The sequence below is a fragment of the Dipodomys merriami genome, unplaced genomic scaffold, assembly GCF_024711535.1.
Source record: "Dipodomys merriami isolate MVZ:Mamm:240054 unplaced genomic scaffold, mDipMer1.0.p SCAF_406, whole genome shotgun sequence".
In the NCBI taxonomy this organism is placed as follows: domain Eukaryota; kingdom Metazoa; phylum Chordata; class Mammalia; order Rodentia; family Heteromyidae; genus Dipodomys; species Dipodomys merriami.
In genome coordinates this window covers 611,358-633,979 of record NW_027205671.1, presented here as the reverse complement: position 1 = coordinate 633,979, position 22,622 = coordinate 611,358, and the positions used below count along the sequence as shown (strand labels likewise).

General features: G+C 50.4%; 1 pseudogene; it reads right to left on the bottom strand.

The window, feature by feature from the left end:
- Positions 1-446: 446 nt before the first annotated feature.
- Positions 447-1,979, bottom strand: LOC138806715 (immunoglobulin heavy variable 3-66-like; annotated as a pseudogene).
- Between the last annotated feature and the right edge of the window lie 20,643 nt (positions 1,980-22,622).

The following is a 22,622-nucleotide window of genomic DNA, read 5'->3' as shown; positions in this document are numbered from 1 at the left end:
TGAGGGGAAGAGGAAGGGAGGCCGCTCACCTGAGACAGGTGTGGGCATCAGGGAAGAAGGACACAGGAAGTGGCAGTGCTCCACAGGAAGCTGATGGCTGATCCCATCTCATCCACACACAGAGGAAGTCCTTCCCTCCCACAGTGCCCCAGTGAGCACGTGAGGAAGAGGAAACAAAAGGAAGGCAGGCATGTCCAGAGGGACTGTGGGGTGATGGGGAGGTGTCCAGAGGGACCCCGGGAATGGGAGGAGGGAGCGTCACAGAACCTGACACCCAGCTCCCACCCAGCTTCTGGGGTGAGATCCAGGGCTGCTGGCCCTGAGCATCTCCGCAGCTCAGACTCAGGGTCCGGTGGACAGTCTGTGTCAGGACTCACAATGACGTCTCTCCCGGTGTCTCTTGCACAGTAATCCATGGCTGGGTCCTGCTGGTCACCGTGCTCAGCTCATGGACATGTGTTTCTTGGCTGTGTCTTCAGATACTGTGACTCGACTCCTGAGAGACGGCTGCAGTTGAAGATGTCTCCTGTCCTTCCCAGCAGCTTCCCTGGGGCTGTGGGACCCGGCTCCATCAGTAATGACAGCCAGTGCCACCTACATGGTACAGGCAGGGGACAGAGACCACGGGGGCTTGGCCAGGCCAGGCTGTGGGATGCCTGCAGCTGCTGGGACATGACCTCTGAGAAGAGAGCACCTCAGTGCGGGGGATGGGGAGACACGGTGTGTTCTGAGTTCGGATGCAGCGTCCTCACAACATCCTGACCGCATCCCAATGTCCTACACCCAGGAACGGCCAGCAAGGAAACAAAGGCCCGCCCGGCATTCCAGGCATAAGGAAGATGTCTGTGACTCACAGGAAGTATTTCCAAGGTCTGGCAGAGGCTGAGTGTAAACAAGTGAGTATGAGCCCAGTGTCACTGGCTCATGCCTGTAAACCCAGGTACTCAGGAGCCTGAGATCTGAGGATGGTGGTTCAAAGCCAGCCCAGGCAAGAAAGTCCCTGAAACTCTCAGGGACTTTATTGGAGAATAAACCACAAGAAAACCAGAATTGGTGATGTGACTTAAGTAGTAGAGTGCTCCACTTGAGCTGAAGAGCTGAAGGACAGCACCCAGGCCCAGAGTTCCAGCCCAAGATCCTACCAAAAAAAAAAAAAAAAAAAAGTGAGCAGTGAGTGTCTGCTCTTCCTCTAAGAAGACGAAGGACAGCATGGGGAAGGCCAGATGGACTCTGCTCAGGATCTTGGCAGATGGAGAGAAACCAGTGGAATTGGAGAGCAATGTCCTCACCCAGCACAGGAGCCCTTAACACCCTAGACAGCTCTGTGGGGGACGCTGCGTCCTGTGGAGAGGCCAGACACACAGAGGAGTCAGGGCCTGAGCTCCACAGCTGCTCCTGTGACTGCCATGACCTCAGTATGTGCCCAGCGCCCCCTGCTGGTGCTGAGCGCCCTGCAGGGAGGTTTGTGTCTGGCCCACACTGGATTTCCTGCACTGTGTCTGTAGCACAGTAATAGACGGCCGTGTCCTCCACTCTCAGGCTGTTCATCTGCAGGTAAAGTGTGCTCTTGCTGTTGTCTCTGGAGGTGGTGAAGCGGCCCTTCACGGAGTCTGCATAGTATGTGCTACTACTATCATAGATGTATGAGAGCCACTCCAGCCCCTTCCCTGGAGCCTGGCGGACCCAGCTCATGCCATAGTTACTGAAGGTGAATCCAGAGGCTGCACAGGAGAGTCTCAGGGACCCCCCCAGGCTGCACCAAGCCTCCCCCAGACTCTACCAGCTGCACCTCACATTGCACACCTGCAAACACAGAGAATCCTGGTCAGCAATGGTCACACACATCCACTGTTCCTCCCATTCATGTCCATTTGCACACTCAGTATCCCTTGCTCCCCATAAATCACCTTTCAACAGAGCAACAAGGAGAACCCAGCGCAGCCCCAGCTCCATGGTGGTGGTCTGTGCTCAGTCACTGGTGGAATCAGCTCACAGAGCTCAGGTCAGGGATGGGCTGGTTTTCATGGGCAGAGGGACGTCCTATTTGCATGTCCTCTGTTATAAAGCAGCTCTGGGGAGGAAGTCCAGAGATTGGGCTCCCAGAGCAGAGGTGACTGTGCTGGAGGAGTTTGGTGACAATGGTCAACTTGGAGACATTATGACGCACTGACCACGTGCTGTGGTTCACACTGTACCTGCAGCTCCTTGGGAGCCTGAGGCAGAGTGTGAGAACATTGAGAGCTGTCTGGGGTGCAGAGGGACACACATGTCCTCTCACTCTGCCATTGTTCTTGCACAGCTCATTGTTGCAACGTGTGCACCTGGATCCCTAATGAAATGATTTTTTCCCTTCCTTTCCACAAATTATACCAACATCAAATACAGTGAAAGCAGGGGTTATACTGTGGGGGAGGGACATACAAAGCAACAAAAACTCATTTAATAAATATGTTAGAAACAATCAAAAGAAAGAAAAAATATTTGAATCCTTATCTTGGGGTTCATTTCACCTAACATCAACTTCTCTGATAGTTTCTGTTTGTCTCAGACATATACTAGTTATTGGAAATAAGACATAATGTGATACTGGTGTTTCTATGGTTGGTTTATTTCCTTTAATCTAACTCTCTTTACAGCTATCACAAATGACAGTCTTTCTCCCAGTCTGTGGGTTAGTTCTATTCCATTGTCCACAGCTTTCCCATTTCCTTTATCTGTTCTTCTCTTTTTGGACCTTTACTTTAATCTCAGCCTTCCTCTGCTACGTTCTCCCCAGGATGTCCTGTGCTCCATGCTCCACTGCCCTGTCCCTAAGTTCTATCTGAGAAACATCAGAATGGCCTTTGCCATGCATCTTGCCAACTTCCCGTTCAGAACACGTAGCTATGAGCAGCTCAGCTCACAACAATATTTGGGCAGTGATGATCAGGATATATAAAAGGTGTCCCACAGGATTATGGTGCAGATAAAACATTCCTATTATTTAGTGACATAGTTGTAACATCATAGCATCACACACCTTGGCATGTTCACGTATATGATGGTAGCTAGCCTAAGCTGCTGCTAGTTGCCTAAAATCTAATAATACATTGATGTACAGGTTGCATTTGATATGATAGTAAATGTGTTTCCTAATATTCTTGAATTCTGAATGTCTGTATATATGTTTCATTATGTCTCAATGTTTCTGGGAAATTTGTTGGCAGCATTTTCCGTTAGGCTTGGGTGGATTTGTGTTTTTCATCTCTAGCCTTCCTCAGATCTGATCTTGGAGATCATGGCAAAGTCAGTTTCCCCATTGTGTTATTCTCCGTGCTCTGTTGAAGTGAAGTCTCCCTATGTTGAAGTAAACCTCACAGTGGAAAGCAGAACATCTGATCCAGACAGTCAAGGATGACTACAGACATAGACATGGAGAAGTCCCTGGGAGACTGTCAGGGGATGAGCAGAAGTAGGGCAGACACAGAGGAGAGCTGGGGCAGGAAGAGCAGAGGCAGGGCCAATGCATTTGTTTACCAATTAATTATTTTAGTTATTATTATAAAGGATATACGTTAACAGGTACTGGTTATTATTCAATACAGTTATACATTGTTAAATGACTAATAGTCTAAGAAGACACATGCTCTAAAGTATTGATGATTTTGTTTTGGTGAAATCTTTCCTTTCTTCATCTTTTTACAATGATTAGTGCCGTGCGACGCGATACCAGCTCCTCCTGATGAGTTTTCACATCCAAATGAGGACCCAAGACACCACAGTTTCCACATGGAAAGAGTAATGGATGTCTCCTGGTGAGTTGAATGATTTGTCTCATCATCCACAAAAACTGTCCAGGGGAGAACCTCAGAACTCAGAAGTCTTCTTCCTAAAGCCTGTAGAGTGCACACACAGGTTCTTGTTCAGGAAGTGAAGCTTGCTCTTCTCTGATCAGGATGTACTGTGAGAAATAAACAAGGCCCTGTTTGAGCAGTTGGGGGCGTCCGGGATGCAGGGAGCTCAGTCAGATTGCTGTGAGATCACCTGGCCCAGCCCCTCCTGCCCACGATGCGCGTGCACAATGACAGTGCTCATGACGGAGCCACAGGGACCCGGCCTCCATCCCAGACGGGACATCCACAGGACTCCAGAGCCATCGTGATGGAGGAAACCCCAGGACAGACGGGGCCCAGCAAGGTCAGTCTACATGCACATGGCCTGTTGTCTGTCCAGTCCAACCCAGACTCTTCGTGTCCACTTCCACGTCCCCATGGAGGACAGCAAGAGGGCCTGGTCAGGGGAGACTGAGGAGTCCACCAACATTTCCCAGGGTGCCATGGGCAGACCTCCAGGGGTATGGCCCACCCCTCTGTTTGACGACTTGGGTCCCCAAGTACATTTGGTGGTTGGACAAAGAGAAAATGAGGCTGAGAATATGAGAATCAAAGAGGAAGAAAATAAATCAATGGAAGAATCTGAAGCCCCATGCCCAGTGCTACTGGTGAGGGAGAAAGCCAGGGTTTGAGGCTTGTTAATATTCCTGAGTCAGTGAGCTGTGCTGTCTCTGTTTCCATCTCTCTCTCTCTCTCTCTTTCTCTCTCTCTCCCTTATTTTGAACTCAGGGCCTCTTTTGTTAGGCACACACCTCCCAGGTTAGCCCTTCCTGCAGCTTTTCTGATTTTATTAATTATCTGGTACTGTGCTGTGGTTTGGCCTGAGGTAGGTTCCAGACAGTGATTCCACACTTGAATTCTGTGTAGCTGGAATCACAGGAAACAGCTGCCACATTCAGCTTATTGATTGAGATGAAGTCCTCAAAATCATTTTTCTCTCCTCCTCCCAAGTCTCTAGGATTACAGGAATGAGGAACTGTGCCTCTTGTTCACAGAACAAATTCCAACTCTGTGAATCCTGGGATCTTTGTCCTGAGTCTCATGGGGTCACGAGGGTCCCTGAGTTTCTTCAGGATCAAATACTGGTCACCACTGCAGAGCCATTTTTGCTTCCACCGTGATACTCTGTTCATTCTTAAAGTCCCAGCAGAGGACTGGAGACATGACAGAGGAGTGCGGGTCATGAACTCAGGAGAGATGCTGTCACACTGTGGACACAGAGGCAGGGCAGACAGCAGGAGAGCAGCCCTGGGCTCTGTGTGCAGCTGCTCCTGAGCTGACCCAGCTCCAAGCTGTGCCGAGCGCCCCCTGCTGGTGCTGAGCGCCCTGCAGGGAGGTTTGTGTCTGGCCCACACTGGATTTCCTGCACTGTGTGTCTAGCACAGTAATAGACGGCCGTGTCCTCCACTCTCAGGCTGTTCATCTGCAGGTAAAGTGTGCTCTTGCTGTTGTCTCTGGAGATGGTGAAGCGGCCCTTCACAGAGTCTGGGTAGTTTGTGCTACTACCACTTGGATTAATATTTCCAACCCACTCCAGCGACTTCCCTGGAGCCTGGCGGATCCAGCTCATCCAGTAACCACTGAAGGTGAATCCGGAGGCTGCACAGGAGAGTCTCAGGGACCCCCCAGGCTGCACCAAGCCTCCCCCAGACTCCACCAGCTGCACCTCACACTGCACACCTGCAAACACAGAGAATCCTGGTCAGCAGTGGTTACACACATCCACAGTTCCTCCCACTCATGTACATTTGCACACTCAGTATCCCTTGCTCCCCATAAATCACCTTTCAACAGAGCAACAAGGAGAACCCAGTGCAGCCCCAGCTCCATGGTGGTGGTCTGTGCTCAGTCACTGGTGGAATCAGCTCACAGAGCTCAGGTCAGGGATGGGCTGGTTTTCATGGGCAGAGGGACGTCCTATTTGCATGTCCTCTGCTATAAAGCAGCTCTGGGGTAGAAGTCTCAGGAGGGCAGTGTACAGAGGTGGAGGGCAGGTGGAAGGCAGAGTTTTTTAGATCAGTGGATAAACTGAAATGTCTCTAATCAATTGGCTTCTACATTAAACACTAAGTGAATATGAACTTCTTTAAAGAAGTTTAACTCTCCTTCAGTTAGTCAAGATTGCTGAGCCATTTGATTTTTAAAAATTGTATTTCCCTTTTCCTTTTGAATTCTTTCTTACTGTGTTTGTATTTGAGAGTGTTATGGGTACATATGAAAATTAGAACAAGGATAAACAAATACAACAGTGATACTCACCAGACAGTGTGTGCAAAATGAACTGGGCCTGAACACTGGGCCTGGGCGCTGTCCCTCAGCTCTTCAGCTCAAGGCCAGTGCAAAACCACGTGAGCCACAGCACCACTTCTGGCTTTTTCTGATTTTGTGGTGCTGAGTAATTGAACCCAGGGCCTCAAGAATGTGAGGTAAGCACTCTACCACTGAGCCACCTTCCCACCCTGAAATGGAAATCTTATGAATGGAGACAGGAGGGAAGGATTGGGAGAGAGGGACAGAAGGGAAGAACGGTTCATAAAGAACTGCACTGATGGTACCTGATTCACGTAACTGCAACCACTCTGTACATCAGCTACACAAAAAACAGTTTTTAAAAATTAAATAAAAAATAAAACATTTTGATCTTTAAGTCGTTCTATAAAGGTGTTGCCGTGCAGTGAGGCAGTTTATGAACACACTGAGGCTTGATCAATGTCGCCCCTTTCAACATTCCTGCCCACCCCTCCACCACCTCTTCCCTCTCTCTGCTCAATGTTCAGGACATGTATGCTGACATCATTGAACAAAGCAGTTTGTGGATTCAAGGCATGTGGATCTGAGTCATTCCTTCCCCACCTTTCCCCTTTGACCCACCCTTAGCTCAGTGTTCTCAATTCTGTGGCATAGGCACTGTATTCTTGCCTGCATTCTCCACGTTGTCTCCTTCATTCTTCTACCATTTGCCCCTCATCTCTCCACTCCCAGTACCCTCTTTCTGGTGCTTACTTTGTTGGTCTTTGGCTTAGTCTTTGTGAAGAGCTGTACTCTGATCTCTCCATAGGGTCTATTGTATGTGTCTCCCAGTGAGACCTGTAACAACAGCAGGAGAGGAGCATTAGCATCGTTGTTCTGGGAAGCAGGGATGACCTGAGCTCTCTGCTCTTACTGCACATGGAGCACTGCTCTCATCCACGCACATTGTGAGAAACCTGTCAGCCAGGAAGGTCACCACGCTAGACCCAGGTCCCCACCGCCACATTTTCCCCACTCCTCACTTGTCTCTGAGGAGCCTTTTCTCCAGGCCTTTACACAAACACAGCCTTGATACTACTGAGGCATGGCAGCCTAGCTTTTGAGTGACCCAGGACTGGAAATACCCCCGGCAGATCAATGCCGCACATTAAAACCAAGCCTGTTGAAGGCTGCAGTGGAGGTGTTGTGTGGATGGAATGACATTCCTCACTAATTCCTCTCTGGCAACCTGGGTGGATCTGAGTGGGAACAGCCTAGAGAGGATGACATTCCACCACAGAGGCAGAGTCTGCAGCAGGCTCTGCGGGAGGTTCTAGATATCTTCCTGACGGGCAATCCCAGGAGCTCCCACCCACCCTGCACCTCCACAGCCCACGTGCTCCAGGAAGACCTGGCCCCAGCCGGTCCTCAGTCCCATGTGCACAGGCTCAGGACATGAGGTGATGCAGGTGAAATCCCAAGTGACGACTGTTTCTACACTCATCCATGTGCCCTTAGCTACAGATATCCCCTGAGCTTCCTGCCAGACTCCATAGAGAGGAGGACAGGACAGTCCAGGGCACGCAGCCTGGGGACACCAGTGAGTTCTTCCCAGGCATGCAGGAGCCAGGGCCACAGCCTCATTGACCTCCAGGTCCCGGTACTGGGCCTGGGGTCTAGAGACTGCATACAGGCCACGTCTGCAGGAGATTTAGTGTGAAGGACAGGTGTGGACAACACAGACAATTAAGAACACAGGAGTCCTTCTAGGATCAAGCAGTGACCATATCCAGAACGGTGGCTGAGAACCCCATCCAACCTCGTCATCTACAGCGTGTGTAGAAAGGGACGGAGGCAGAGGAGCTGGTGGGGGTCACTGGGCCTCTGCAGGTAACCACAGCTCAGCGGTGCCCACGACTGGGCTCTGTGGGTCACAGAGCAGCCCCTGGTCCTGACCGATGGCCCCTCACATGTCACCAGCAAGAGGAAAGGGGACAACGGGATCAAAGCCGGGCTGGACGCCTGGGCTGTGTGAGCAGAACGGTGGGCCTTGAAATCCATCAGTGACATGGAGGCCCTGGCTCTGCACAACATCCCGTGCCCTCTGACCTGAGGATAAAGACTGACCTAGCCAGGGAGTCCACTGCGTCTCTCCCGAGTCTGAGAGGAAAGGACTGAGCAGGGATCTTGACCTTCCTCAGATTTGACCTCAGTGATCTCAGTAGTGTCCACCGACCGTGCATGGTGCTGTGTCTGGTCCTCTCAAGGATGCCTCATCAACCACAACAGAACCACGACATTGGAGGATGGAAAAAGCTGTGTGCTGAGGGGGTTGGAGAACAACAAGAGCACAGTGGACAGCTCTGTGGGGGACGCTGCGTCCTGTGGAGAGGCCAGACACACAGAGGAGTCAGGGCCTGAGCTCCACAGCTGCTCCTGTGACTGCCATGACCTCAGTGTGTGCCCAGCGCCCCCTGCTGGTGCTGACTGAGCATGACCTCAGTGTGTGCCCAGCGCCCCCTGCTGGTGCTGACTGAGCATGACCTCAGTGTGTGCCCAGCGCCCCCTCCTGGTGCTGAGCACCCTGCAGGGAGGTTTGTGTCTGGATTTCCAGCACTGTGTCTGTAGCACAGTAATAGACGGCCGTGTCCTCCACTCTCAGGCTGTTCATCTGCAGGTAAAGTGTGTTCTTGCTGTTGTCTTTGGAGATGGTGAAGCGGCCCTTCACGGAGTCTGTGTACTGTATATTACTACTACCATAAATGGATGAAATCCACTCCAGCCACTTCCCTGGAACCTGGTGGAGCCAGTTCATCCAATTACCACTGAAGGTGAATCCAGACACTGCACAGGAGAGTTCAGGGACCCCCCAGGCTGCACCAAGCCTCCCCCAGACTCCACCAGCTGCACCTCACACTGCACACCTGCAAACACAGAGAATCCTGGTCAGCAATGGTCACACACATCCACGGTTCCTCCCACCCATGTCCATTTGCACACTCAGTATCCCTTGCTCCCCATAAATCACCTTTCAACAGAGCAACAAGGAGAACCCAGCACAGCCCCAGCTCCATGGTGGTGGTCTGTGTTCAGTCACTGGTGGAATCAGCTCACAGAGCTCAGGTCAGGGATGGGCTGGTTTTCATGGGCAGAGGGACGTCCTATTTGCATGTCCTCTGCTATAAAGCAGCTCTGGGGGGAAGTCTAGAGATTGGGCTCCCAGAGCAGTGGTGAGTGTGCTGGAGGAGTTTGGTGACAATGGTCACCTTGGAGACATCATGATGCACTGACCACGTGCTGTGGTTCACACTGTATCTGCAGCTCCTTGGGAGCCTGAGGCAGAGTGTGAGGACATTGAGAGCTGTCTGGGGTGCAGAGGGACACACATGTCCTCTCACTCTGCCATTGTGCCTGGTGATCATCTGTCAGCATTTCTGATCACACAAAACACAAAGTGCAACACGCCTGTGACCTCCTTGTGCACACGCACGAGTGTAAAACAATGGTGAATGTGTTTCCACACTGGCAGTGTCTCACGTGGTATGAACTCAATGCCTGGTGTGGGCCTGCACAGCCAAGGAGGGCCCACAGTTCCTGGTGTGTTCCAGGAGAATGGTGCTCATCTGTGAGCTCACAGAGCCTCCTTCCTGAGCTGAGATCAGGTGTGGCTTTGCCACAATTTACTTCTTTCTGACCACCAACCAGGATGGCCAGGGTTCAGGCAGAGGCTTGATAGAGGGCTCTGGTGTATCATTTGTTATAATCTATTTTTCTCATTCATATGTATTGTGTATTTGGGACGAAATCGTGTGTATTGTGAACTTGTAATAACCTCAGTGAATCACATACAGAGTTAAACATAGGTAAATGAGTATTTGGTAACTATCAACAAGTGACTTGTGCCTTCTTCAAATTGTTTTATCAACCATTTGGCAGTTTCCTTGCTTCTGTCTTTCAAGTCATTGGTTTCAGTGATTCCTAGTGCTGGACAAGATGGTGAGCTGAAGGTGAACAACACTTTTGTCCATGAACAAGAATCCACTGACACAAAGATGAGCAGATTCTGAGGAAGAGAGGAAAGGAGAAGCGACAGGGAGTTCCTGGGGACCTAGAACATGGCAGAGAAGCAGTCAGGGTGGAGAAACTGTGGCACTGAGCTCTGACCTGTGTGCAGCTCTCCTGCTGGGGAAGAGCAGCTGAGCCGTCAGCAGGAACCATCAGGTGTGCTCACAGAGGGACTGGCAGCTCCGCCGTGGGACACATGGCTGAGGTCCCGTTAACTAGCAAAAACCATGAAATGAAGGAAACGAAAGAAAATCATCAACCCTGGTGTTGGTGGCACGGCTCAGTTTTTAGGCGGTTAGTCAATGAGAGAAAGCATCAGGTTCTGACTTTGAGTCCTAGTCATGGATACAAAAGGGAAAAGAAAATTGAGGCCTGACTCAAATGGTAGAGAACCAGCCTTGAGTGAGAAAGCAGAGGGAGAGTGCAAGGTCCCTGTTTGTGCAAAAGTGCACAATAAAAATGTTATAAAACATGAGAGATACCGAGTGTTGGGGGCCAAGCTGGGTCATGTAAAGCAGGCAGGCTTACAGTGAGAATGTAAATAAGAACGTGACTGGAAGTTATACCACGGGCCATGAGCACAGAAACACTAGTAATGCCATAGATTCCAAACTCCAGTAATGTCCAGTGGCATATTTGCTTCTTATCTTCAGTTGCTGTCGCATTGTTTACATCAGCCAGCCAGGAGATTAACCCAGGTGTCCATGAGAGAAGGAATGGAGAAAGGAAATGTGGTGTCTTTGCAAAACAGGAGATTGTTCATCCATGAGAAGGAGGAAGTCCTGGCATTTGTGACAACATAGATGACTCTGGGGAGTTCACGTGAAGTGTGGTAATGCAGCACAGAAGGACAAAGGAGGGCTTTTGACACCTGTGTGGTCTGTATTTGTGAAAACGTGTAAGTCAGCAGACCGCAAGCTTCCTCACTGTCAAAGAATGGAACCTGTGCGTGGTGTACCATCCTTAGCTCTGCGTGGTGTACCATCCTTAGCCCTGCATTGACAATGGTTCCACAGCATTTGTGTGCATTGTCACGTTGCACTCTAAGTGTGAATATGCATCATTTAATTGTCAATGTTACGTCACGGAAATAGAAATAATTACAAAACTTTCTGACCTTGAGAACTTTTAGCAAAGTGGTGAGAAGGACACCAAATGTCACCATCTCAGCAGGAGCAGTGGCACCATCGCCGTCCTTCCCTCCTTCCCAGAACCCGACGCTCTCGGGGGCTTGGTCATCTGGAGCATGTGGGCTGAGCCCTCTCCTGAGCAGGGCCTAGACACCAGCAGCCCCTCCACAAGGTGAGCCTTAACTTTCCCGATGCTCTTCCTGATCTGTTATTTGAACTGACACTAAACAGAGTGGGCAGCCTGTCAGGTTTACTGCATGTATCTCTTGTATATTGTTTAGATCCTGTTAAACAGTTATATCCTCTCCCATTTATCAATTCTTAATGGTGTTTTGTCTGTGTTCTGGAATGTTCAGTCCAGAGTGGTCATTTATGTCCACACATGTTGCAATATGCAGTGCCTGGGGACAGGACAGTAATGGACACAGGTCTGGAATCAGGTTTGGGATGCCTGGGGCTTCTGAAGCCTTCCACCAGCTTCAGGTGTCCTGGGGCCATTTTACAAGGTATTTATTGAGTAGGGTGCAGGGCGTACCTCAGAGAGTGAGTCACTAGCACCAACCACATGGTATAATCCCATGCCAGTGATAATGGCCTCTTTATCTTAAGAGGACAATGTAAGCAGTAATTGAGTCTTCTCTATCCCAAGGTGCCAGAAAGCCTGGTGTGAAATTAGCCTACACCAGCATAGAAATCTGCATTCCTATCAAGTCAAGACTGAGTGACCTTTTCAGGATAGTCCCAGTGCTCTGAAAGTTCATGTGGGAGGTGGCAATGCATCCTCCCTATCCTTTTGGGTCTCGTAGCTTGAGTTTTGGGAGCTCTCACGACATAGCAATGGCATTATATGCCCTTAATATTGAAATTCCACTTCTGTGTGCAATCCTTCAGTAGCAAATAAACATTGGAAAGACCCACACAATGCAATCTTCATGTCAGCCAATATGGTGGAAGGATGACACTGATAATGCCTGGAAGCCTGGAACTGTCAAAGTACGGGGCGGTGGGTTTGCTGGTGCGTCCAAAGGCTCAGTGGACGTCTGCCTACCAGCCCGGAAATTAAAGCCCAGAAATGAACAGACAATCACCCAACGTCCAGGAGGCTGTGCAGGGATCTTCAGGAGGATGAGGAAATCTATGGGCTCAGGGAGAACAGGGAGAACCAGGTTGATACCCATTCACCCTGGGGAAAATAAGGAAGCTTTCTCTAGAAGCTGGAGGAGCTTATAGGAGAATGGAGAGGAAATCAACAGGAAGAATCTGTACCCATGGTGGTGGTATTCACACTGCTGGTGTCTGTGTGGGGACTCCTATGCTGGGTAAACTGTTGTATGGAAATGTGGTGTGATATGTAACAACTCAGCATTGAGCTTGAGGAAGGCTTTGCCATCCTGGAGGCCAAAATCTGAGTTCCACAGCTTGGTGTCTTTACTGCGGTGTCCATGGTCACCATGGCTGTGGCACACACGGGCACCAGGATCGCAGGTCAGCACAGCACTGCACCCCTCCTGCTCCACACACACTCATCAGGTACCTGGAGCGTGCTGTCTCCTGGTGAGGAGAAGGGTTTGTGATTCCACAGGATGAAACCTTCACAGGTGGGAGACGCCTTTCCTAAGCCATGGAGTTCAGACAAAAAACCTTCCTCAAGAAATGAGCCTTGTTCCTTCCTGGTAATGGTGTGGTGAGGGAACAGGGCGTGATTTGTCTTTTTCTCAGAGATGGGAGTGTGAGAGGAGGGTGAGGAACAGCACCACAGGGGCCAGGATTTGGGGCAGAGGCCTCGGGAGGCAGCTCTGCTCAGCACAAGGTTCAGGGTGAGCAGCAGTGCCCGGACAGTGCACAACGCCAGGACTCACGGACACCTGCCCTCGGTCCTGGACCTCCCAGCACAAACAGGCAGCCCATGTGTCCATTTCCCCAGAGCCGTGGATGGTGGAGTTGAAATCATGTATTCAGCGTGGACAAGGCTGAGCTCTGCATCTCCGTCCCACGACTCCTGTTCAGCCTCCCTCTAGACCTGACGTCCACCTCCATTCCCACAGAAGGCCTGCTGAGAGGCAGCAGGAGAGGGCTGACACATGCAGGCTGAGACGTGGCACTGACACATTCCCCAGGTCTGCAGAAGCCCCGGCCTGAGCAACACCTGACCCCAGGTCCCCACCTGACCTGGGGTTCAGTCCACACACTTACAACGGCCATTTCTGGCTGAACAGAGAAGAGACACATGGAACAGAGTCTTTGCGCAGGAAAATGAGTCCACTGACACTACCCCATTGTCCAGTCGTGAGCTGGATGTGCACAGGCGGGAATGGGAGAAAGGGAAGGTTTGCTAGCTCCAGGGGTGGCGATCTGGCTTCTCCTCACAGGATTTGGAAGTACTGGGTTAGAACTCAGGCCTGTGCTCGTTGGGCCGTCGTGCCGTGACTGGCCATGCCTCTCATTTTGCTGTCAGCTGTTATTCGGGCAGAGCCTTGGTGTTGACTGAGGCTGGACTCGGAGCTCAAACGCTGTGTCCGTAGCTCTGATATAGCTGGGGGCCCTGCGGACGTGGGCCGTCACCCCCAGCTCCTTGACTGAGATTCAGCCTGGCTAGTGTTTTCCCTGGCTGGATTCAAACTACAATCCTCCCATCCCCACTTCCCACACAGCCTGGATTGCAGGGAGGACCTGTGCGTAGCCATGTCCCTCACGTTTTCAACCGGAATTTCAGGGCCTCCTCAGCAGGGAATCCCAGAGTGTCTCCACAGGTCTCATGGGAAAGTGATCGTCAGGTCCCCTGGCCTTCCTCAGTCCTGGGGACCACGGCTGGTGTCGTTGCCGTTTCCAGGGTGATGCCCTGGTCTCATTGATGTGGGAGCATGCTTTATTGTTTGAAGATCATAACAACATGATCACATTGTGAACTCAGAGACACCACGGAGTGGCAGCCCCCCAGATCCAGAGGGGATCCCTGGCAGTCAGCTGGACAGAGGGCAGCCAGACGTCGACACCAGCCCTGGGCTGCACGCTGTGTTCTGGATGGACTCTGGGCTCGGGCGTGCTGGGCGTCCTTGTGGGTCCCGTGCGTCCCTGCGGCAGGCTTGTGTCATGGCTCACACCCGGTCTCCTCAGTGTGTCCTACACAGTAGTGCAAGGCTGTGTCCTCCGTGGTCACGGAGCTCAGCTGCAGGGAGCACTGGTCCTTGGAGGTGTGCACTGGCATGGTGACTCTGCTCTGGAGGCTCGGGCTGTACGCTCTGCTCCCATGTTTATAGATGTGTCCAGTCCACTCCAGCGTTTCCCTGAGGCCTGTCGGGTCCAGCTCCACAGTCACCATGCTGAGGGAGTCACCAGAGACCGCACAGGAGAGGGACGGCGTCTGCACGGGCCTCGGCAGGCCAGGGCCTGACTCCTGCAGCTGCACCTGGGACAGCACAGCTGTGGACAGAGGAGCAGCTGCGTCTCGGCCCAGACGCCGCATCCCACGCTCCTGCCCAGTCCCAAGTCACCACCGCTGTGAGCTGCCAGCAGGAGCCCAAAGACCACACCTGCTCCACGGTCACAAGGTCACGTCTGTCACACGCAGACACATTTCCAGAGTGTGGAAGAGGCTGAATTTAAGTGACGGTGTGACTTCTCCGGGTGTGTATGCGGGAATTTGCATGTGGGGGCATCCTACTTGTTTCTGCATACGAGGGGCACCGTCCCTGTCCCCTGTACCCTGGGAGGAGGTGACCGCGGGTCTCTAGACTACAGTCCTCATTCCCCTGTCACCTGCCCCCTGGGAGGAGGTGACCGCGGGTCTCTAGACTACAGTCCTCATTCCCCTGTCACCTGTCCCCTGGGAGGAGGTGACCACTGGTCTCTAGAGACTCAGCCCTGTGACCACAGCCTCACCTCCCTGGTCCTTGCAATTACCAAGAGGCATTCATGATGAAAGGCCTGATTTTTCATTTAGATATGTAATGTGTGAATGCAAACAGTGTCTTTCTTTATCACACAAACAAATACACACCTACACATACCTGTACACACACCTCACAGGTACATACATGCCCACAATACACAAGCACACATATATAAACAAACACACAGATACATACATACACAGAACCTTGGAACCTTGATCAGGAAGTAGATCCAATGAGTGTCAGTGGAGGGAAAGAGAAAGAACAAGCATGCAGAAGCAGGAGAATCCTTGTGGACCAAGTGTTCTGGGACTGCAGGGCTTGTCCTGGTCTTCAGAGGTGTAGTGAACTGGGAGGGAGATTGGTAGAAGTGACCACTCATGAGAAGAGCCTGCAGGATTGCATGAGGACACACGGTGGTTGCTTGGGAAGTGTACTCCCAGGAACGCGAAAAGAAGTTTCCAGAGAGACCTGGAGTCCCTGGGGTACATGTATACTGTTCAAGACAGCATGTCTGCATTCTGATAGATTGGCTCACTCCCATTTCTGCCATACCACCACTTCTGGCTTTTTGGCTGTTAAGGAGATAAGAGTCTCAAAGCCTTTCCTTCCTGCACTGGCTACAGTGTGATCCCCAGATCTGTGTGTGGTCCTCTCCCGAACTGCTAGGATGATAAGGAGAGCACTGGGGCCTGGCTCCACTTGCTTATTCTAAACCACCCATTTCCTCATCAGTGTCACTGGGACACTGGGTTGGTGTTGAAATACACACACTGCTGTGCAGCATCGGTCTCAAACAGTGAACAAGTAGTGACATCACTGATCCCGAGAACTGGGTCTCTCAGGGATCAGACTGTGATGGTGGAGAGGGAAAGTCTTCTACCTGTGCCATGGATGTACAGAGACTTACTAACCGTTTGTTCACTCCTTATTGCTGACCCGTGTGCTCTTGATATTAGGGAGCAGACGCCAGTTCCCACTGTGTGGAGACAGATGGCATTCTGCAGGGCAGGAGTGTCCTTACCGGCCTCGTAATGGGAGATGATCTTGCTTCCTGGAAAAAGAGGCACAAAGCACCAGTGTATACACCCACTCCCCATCTGCTGTGACAAGTGCAGTGTTTCTCTTCCTGCTGATCTGTCTGTGGAGACGTCTGAATGAGACGGGACAGCAGGAGCCCACGGTGCTCCCTCACAGTCCTCACCCTGCCTCCATGTCACCCGGAATTCTTGGTCTCTGGAGCAGAGCTGAGCAACTCTTTCCAGAGAATTCCACATTTGACTGCTCAGCCCATGATTCTGGCAGCAGCAGATGGCAGAGGACACAAGCCAGAAGACACAGGTCAGACCACGGAGCAAACGCCCTCCACGGGAGTTCATGCGTGGAATCCACGTCCCTGGAGGGTCGGCAGCAGGCCGGCCCTGTGGTGACCCGGTGAGTCTGTCACTCGCGCCTCAGGCACAGGGTAGAACGGCAGCGTCAGGCCCAGGACGCGGCCTGTCCTCACCCCGGCCCCTGGAGGAGAAGCTCTGAGGAGCACAGGGCTCTGTGAGCGCTGCCGCTGCCCGCGCTGCGCTCTGAGGAGCCTTCCAATTATGGTGTCCGTTCCTCCTCCACTGCGCTTTCCTCGTCTTGAGTTCTTGGCTCTTTTTCAGTGGTTTGCCTTGCTGTCTCTTCTAAATATATGAATACGACTGTCATCCAAGTGTGCTGAGAGAGGTCACCACGGTGACATCACATGCTCTGTCCAGTAATGAAGTCACAGGACACGTTACTGGAGGCTGCGTCTTGACCTTCACGGTCTCTCTGGAGAAGCACCAGTCAACACGCTGTTGCTCCTTATACATGCACATGAAATACTGGAGCTAAAGTGAAGGTGACAGATGATTACTTTTTTATTTCTGGTGGTGGTCCTGGGCCTTGAGCTCCAGGACAGCCTGGGTGCAGTCTCTGCTCATTTCTGCTCCAGGCTCCGGCTCTACTACTGAGCCCCAGCTCCATTCCTCGCCTTTGTTGGTTAATTGGAGATCAGAGTCCTATGGACTTTCCTGCCCAACCTAGCTTAGAACACAATCCTCAGATGCCATCCTCCTGAGTTGCTAGAATTACACACCTTATTGACAGGTGCCCAGCTAGGTGATGACAAGTTCAGGATCTAACAGTGTTTGCAGAACACTTAACGTAATGGCTCCAGAACACATCTTCTCGTCAGCACAGGGCCCGTCCTCCATGAGTGATCCTACTGCAGCCTCAGGACAAGTCTCAGAAATCCAGAAGCCTGAAACCAGGTCATTTCTTCCACAATAGGGACGATCCAAGTCTCAGAACCTAGAAGACACAATATCTGCAGAACATGGAGGAGTCCATGTGAGGTGATGCTCTGTGGATTAGCTTCATTTCACAATGGTTTCACAGTAACTGCACCCTAGGGATCATAGGGCTGCACAGAGCGGGAAGTAAAAGGCTGAGCAAAGACATTAGTGGTACTCACTAGACACTGTGTTGATGATGACTTATACAACTGATGGAGGGAGAAATGGGGAGAGAGCTAGAGAAGGGTTGATATTGTACAAAGAAAACATATTCTTTATCTAACTTATTCAACTGTAACCCTGTGATCATCACATTTATAATAATAATAATTTTGGAAATGCTGCAAATCTAAATACATGTACATTTAATTATGAATTTTGTACCAATAGAGGTGGAACAATATTTTCCATTCTGAAGAAATTTTGAAAAATGTTTTCAGGAAACCAAAATGAGCACCAATATCAGAAGTATTCACATGTGCCCTGAGATCCTTCCCTGTCCCCGTTACCCATGAAACACAGTGTGGCACCAGTGCCTGGACCCTGAGGTCTACACACCGCTGACCTGCAGGCCCCTAGACATCAGTAGAGCTCACACAGGGTTAATTGTATTCTTCCTAATTTATTCACTTATTAATTTAGTTATTTATTCATTATAATGACACATGCCAACAACAGGATGCTATAAAATACACAGTACACACACACATAGATAAATGTTCAGTAGGTTAAGTAGATTTTGTCTAAAGTATTGATGATTTATGTTAGGTACAGATCTTCCCATCCTGTCTTCACTCCTTACAATGATGAATACAGAAGTGTCTTCCACAGTCCCCTCCCTGTGCTACGGGAACCAGGGCCTCCTTACCAGAGTTTTCTCTTCCACATGAGGTCACATCTGTCTCCACATGGACAGAGTAATGCATGTCTCCTGGTGAGGTGATTGGTTTGTCTCATCATCCACAACAACGGTCCACAGAATACCTCAGAACTTGGAAGTCTTCTTCCTAAAGCCTGTAGAGTGCACACACAGGTTCTTGTTCAGGAAGTGAAGCTTGCTCTTCTCTGATCAGGATGTAATGTGAGAAATAAAAAAGGACCTGTTTGAGCAGGTGAGAGGGCGTCCGGGATGCAGGGAGCTCAGTCAGATTGCTGTGAGATCACCTGGCCCAGCTCCTCGTGCCCAGAAAGAGGCCCTGGTCCGGGGAGACTGAGGAGTCCACCATTTCCCAGCTCAGCAATAGGCTGAGTTCCAGGGGTATGGCCAACCCCTGTGTTTTATGACTTATGTCCCCAAGTACATTTGGTGTCTGGACAAAGAGAAAAGGAGGCTGTGATACCAAGAATCACTGAGTCAGAAAGGGAATGAATGGAGCAATTCTGTTAGGTCAGAAAGTGAATGAATGGAGCAATTCTGTCAGGTCAGTTCTGAACCCCTGAGCAGTGCCACAGGTGGAGGAAGGAGGGCAGCATTTGAGGCGTGTTAACAGTCAGGGGTCAATGGGCTGTGCACTCTCTCTCTCTGTCTCTGTCTCTCTCTGTCTCTCTGTCTCTTTCTCTGTCCCTGTGGCTCTGTCTCTATCTCTCTCTCCTATTTTTAATACAAAGTCTCCTTCTTGTTAGACACATATTTCCCACTGTTGCCCGTTCTGCAGCTTTTCTGATTTTATTTATTTTCTGGTACTGTGCTGTGTTTTTGCCTGGGGCAGGTTCCAGACAGTGATTTCACACTTGCCTCCTGTGTAGCTGGAATCACAGGAAACAGCTGCCACATTCAGCTTATTGGTTGAAATGAGGTCTTCAAAATCATTTTGTTCTCCTCCCAAGTCTTTAGGATTACAGACACCAGTCACCATGCCAGGCGGTTTCCCTCTTGTTCACAGGTCAAATTCCAACTCTGTGAATCCTGGGATCTTTGTCCTGAGTCTCATGGGGTCTCCAGGGTCCCTGAGTTTCTTCAGGATCAAAAACTGGTCACCACTGCAGAGCCATTTTTGCTTCCACCGTGATACTCTGTTCATTCTTAAAGTCCCAGCAGAGGACTGGAGACATCCCAGAGGAGTGCGGGTCATGAACTCAGGAGAGATGCTGTCACACTGTGGACACAGAGGCAGGGCAGACAGCAGGAGAGCAGCCCTGGGCTCTGTGTGCAGCTGCTCCTGAGCTGACCCGGCTCCAAGCTGTGCCCAGCGCCCGCTGCTGGTGCTGAGCGCCCTGCAGGGAGGTTTGTGTCTGGCCCACACTGGATTTCCTGCACTGTGTCTCTAGCACAGTAATAGACGGCCGTGTCCTCCACTCTCAGGCTGTTCATCTGCAGGTAAAGTGTGCTCTTGCTGTTGTCTCTGGAGGTGGTGAAGCGGCCCTTCACGGACTCTGCGTAGTTTATGTAACTACTATCACCACTAATGTATGAGAGCCACTCAGGCCTCTTCCCTGGAGCCTGGCGGACCCAGTGCATGTAGTAACTACTGAAGGTGAATCCGGAGGCTGCACAGGAGAGTCTCAGGGACCCCCCAGGCTGCACCAAGCCTCCCCCAGACTCCACCAGCTGCACCTCACACTGCACACCTGCAAACACAGAGAATCCTGGTCAGCAATGGTCACACACATCCACGGTTCTTCTCACTCAGCATCCCATGCTCCCCACAGATTACCTTGTAGAAGAGCCACAAGGAAAACCCATCTCAGTTTCAACTCCATGGAAACTTGTCTGTTTCTGAGCTGATCACTGAATGGAATCACTGGAATCCAGGCTGGGCTGGACCCCAGAACTGTGGGGTCTGATTTTATCGTCTGGTGCACACCCCATTTGCATGTCGGACTGCTATAAAGAAAGCTCTAGGCTGGAGGCCTCAGAGGGGAGGAGCTGATGTAGGAGAGCTAGTGGGGAGTCTGACAATGATTGCATGAAGGAAAGCACAATAACTCTATGGGATTGTGTCTTGTGAGCAGTAAGAACCCCTCCTCTTATTTAATCCTGTGCATGTGTGCAAATGTGTCCTGTATATATGAATTTTATCTTTTATCTTTTTTGGAAACAAGCACAGTACAAAAATAATGATAAATAATTGTGACATGTCTACAGACTTCATGTCTCATTGAAGTTATCCTCAGCACATACCTCTCTGATTCTCAATCCCCCTCCAGTCTGCTCACAAGAACATCTCAAGCACACAGGGCGCTGACTTGGCAAGGTTTTCAGAAGCTCTTTTCTGCAGTGAGACTAGTTTTGAATTAGCACCATTACTATGTTTACTGAAAGAAAAGGGAGGGAACCCAGTGAAGGCACAAGTGTGATTGTGAGTCTCTTGTATCACATCTGTTTATATATAGACATGAGTATATATACATATGGTACTTTTTATATTTTGACATGTGTTCATTATCTGTTGCAAAACAGATCGCAATTTGGTATGAATTAATATGGAATGTAATTAACTGCACATTTCTAAAGGTGCATCGGACCATGGTGAATATGGACACTTGTTCAACCGTTGGCACACACAAGCAAACCTAGGGCTCATCCAGACATGTTTCCTTTGGTTCCTCTGTAATTTTCCATCCCTCATCCCTCCTCCTGACTTACCTTCAGTTAACTCATGGGCTTCTTTAAGTGCATTACATTGATTGTAACAATTGTAAATCAACTGTTGTTGATTTTAATCAGTATTAAAAATTTTTCAGCTCCAGGTGATTAAATAGTAATATGTTAGCTTATTATCCTAAAAACATGTTCTTGCTACTTATGGTGATATCTTCATGACAGCAGTGTACAAGAGAGAGACAGAGACAGAGAGATAGAAAGGAGATATTGTGTTCTGGTAATGAGGAAACTATTTTGTCACTGTCACCTTGGACAGAGAGTACAGGCAAGGGACCTGGTAGCTGGCCTTCATCTAGTCAGGCTCCCTTTTCCCCTCAGATTTGATTCCTTCTGTGGTGTCACCAGGTCTTGTCAGGTTGCCATCAGAAGAGAGAGCTGGCTGTCCTCAGACTCTGAAGGAGTGAGGAAGACTTTATTCCAATCAGACTCAAGCCGCATTCCTGGAGATGAAGATGGAAGATTGATTTGGAAGATTGCTTGTGGATGAAGACATTGCTCATGTTGATGATAACGGGATGTTTTGAATATACCCAGTTTCTGAAAATGTTGAGTCTTTTTCTATTGTCTCCTATTTGTGCACATTCTTCCCGTGCTGCTCATATGAATGGAAAAAGCTTACTGTGCTCTTAGTTGGTGATTTACACTACAGCCTGTGGGTGGTGGGTTCTCTTGGGTAATTAGCTAAAGCTGAGCAGACCACAGAGGACACTGGAGCCTCTCACTCCCCAGCCGCCATCTCTGCACCTGCTATTTTTAACTGTGGGAGTTTGGTGGTTCTGCTGGTCCCCTGCTGACCCTGTCCCTTCAGGGAGGAAACGCTCTGCTCAGGCTTCACTTGAGTCCCCTCAGAGTCTCTTCTGCACAGCACTCCATGCCGGGTCCTTGAGCTCACAGAGTCCTGCTGCAGAGTTCTGCTTGTGACCATGGCTCTGGAGATGGAGGTGGAGCCTGTGTGGGAGGGCTGCAGCTAATGAAACCACCACAGATTGCATGCCCAACACTCCAAGCTCTTCCGGACAGTGAGGGTCTGGTGGTGCTGATGGAGTTGTCCAGAGTCAGCGCAGGTGAGAGACAGGGTGTGTGAGAGCTTCACCAGCCAGCAGGGCCTCCTCCCGCAGCACCTGGACAGCACCCCTGAGGACAGAGAGCCACCAACCCTAGCCAAATCGCAGACACCCAAATCTGGGCAGACACCCCAGGAATTATCCATGTTCTTGCAGACTAGACCAGAAACAGTAGAACCTATCTTGAAGCGTGTGGATAACACAAATGTAATATACATCAATCTGATTACCCAGCCAGATAGTTATAGTTTCATGGGGGATTTATATATATATGCGAAGACCTGAGGGGAGGAGAGGGAGGAAGGGAAAGACACAGCACACTTGTCCTTGCCCAGGATCCCCTGAATTGTAGATTCAGCTTTGCCCTCAAGAGAACTCAGTCTGGATCTAGTCTCCAGTTCATCAAGGCCAGCATCCATCCTCACAACACCGGATTGGACATGTGGTAGGGGAGCT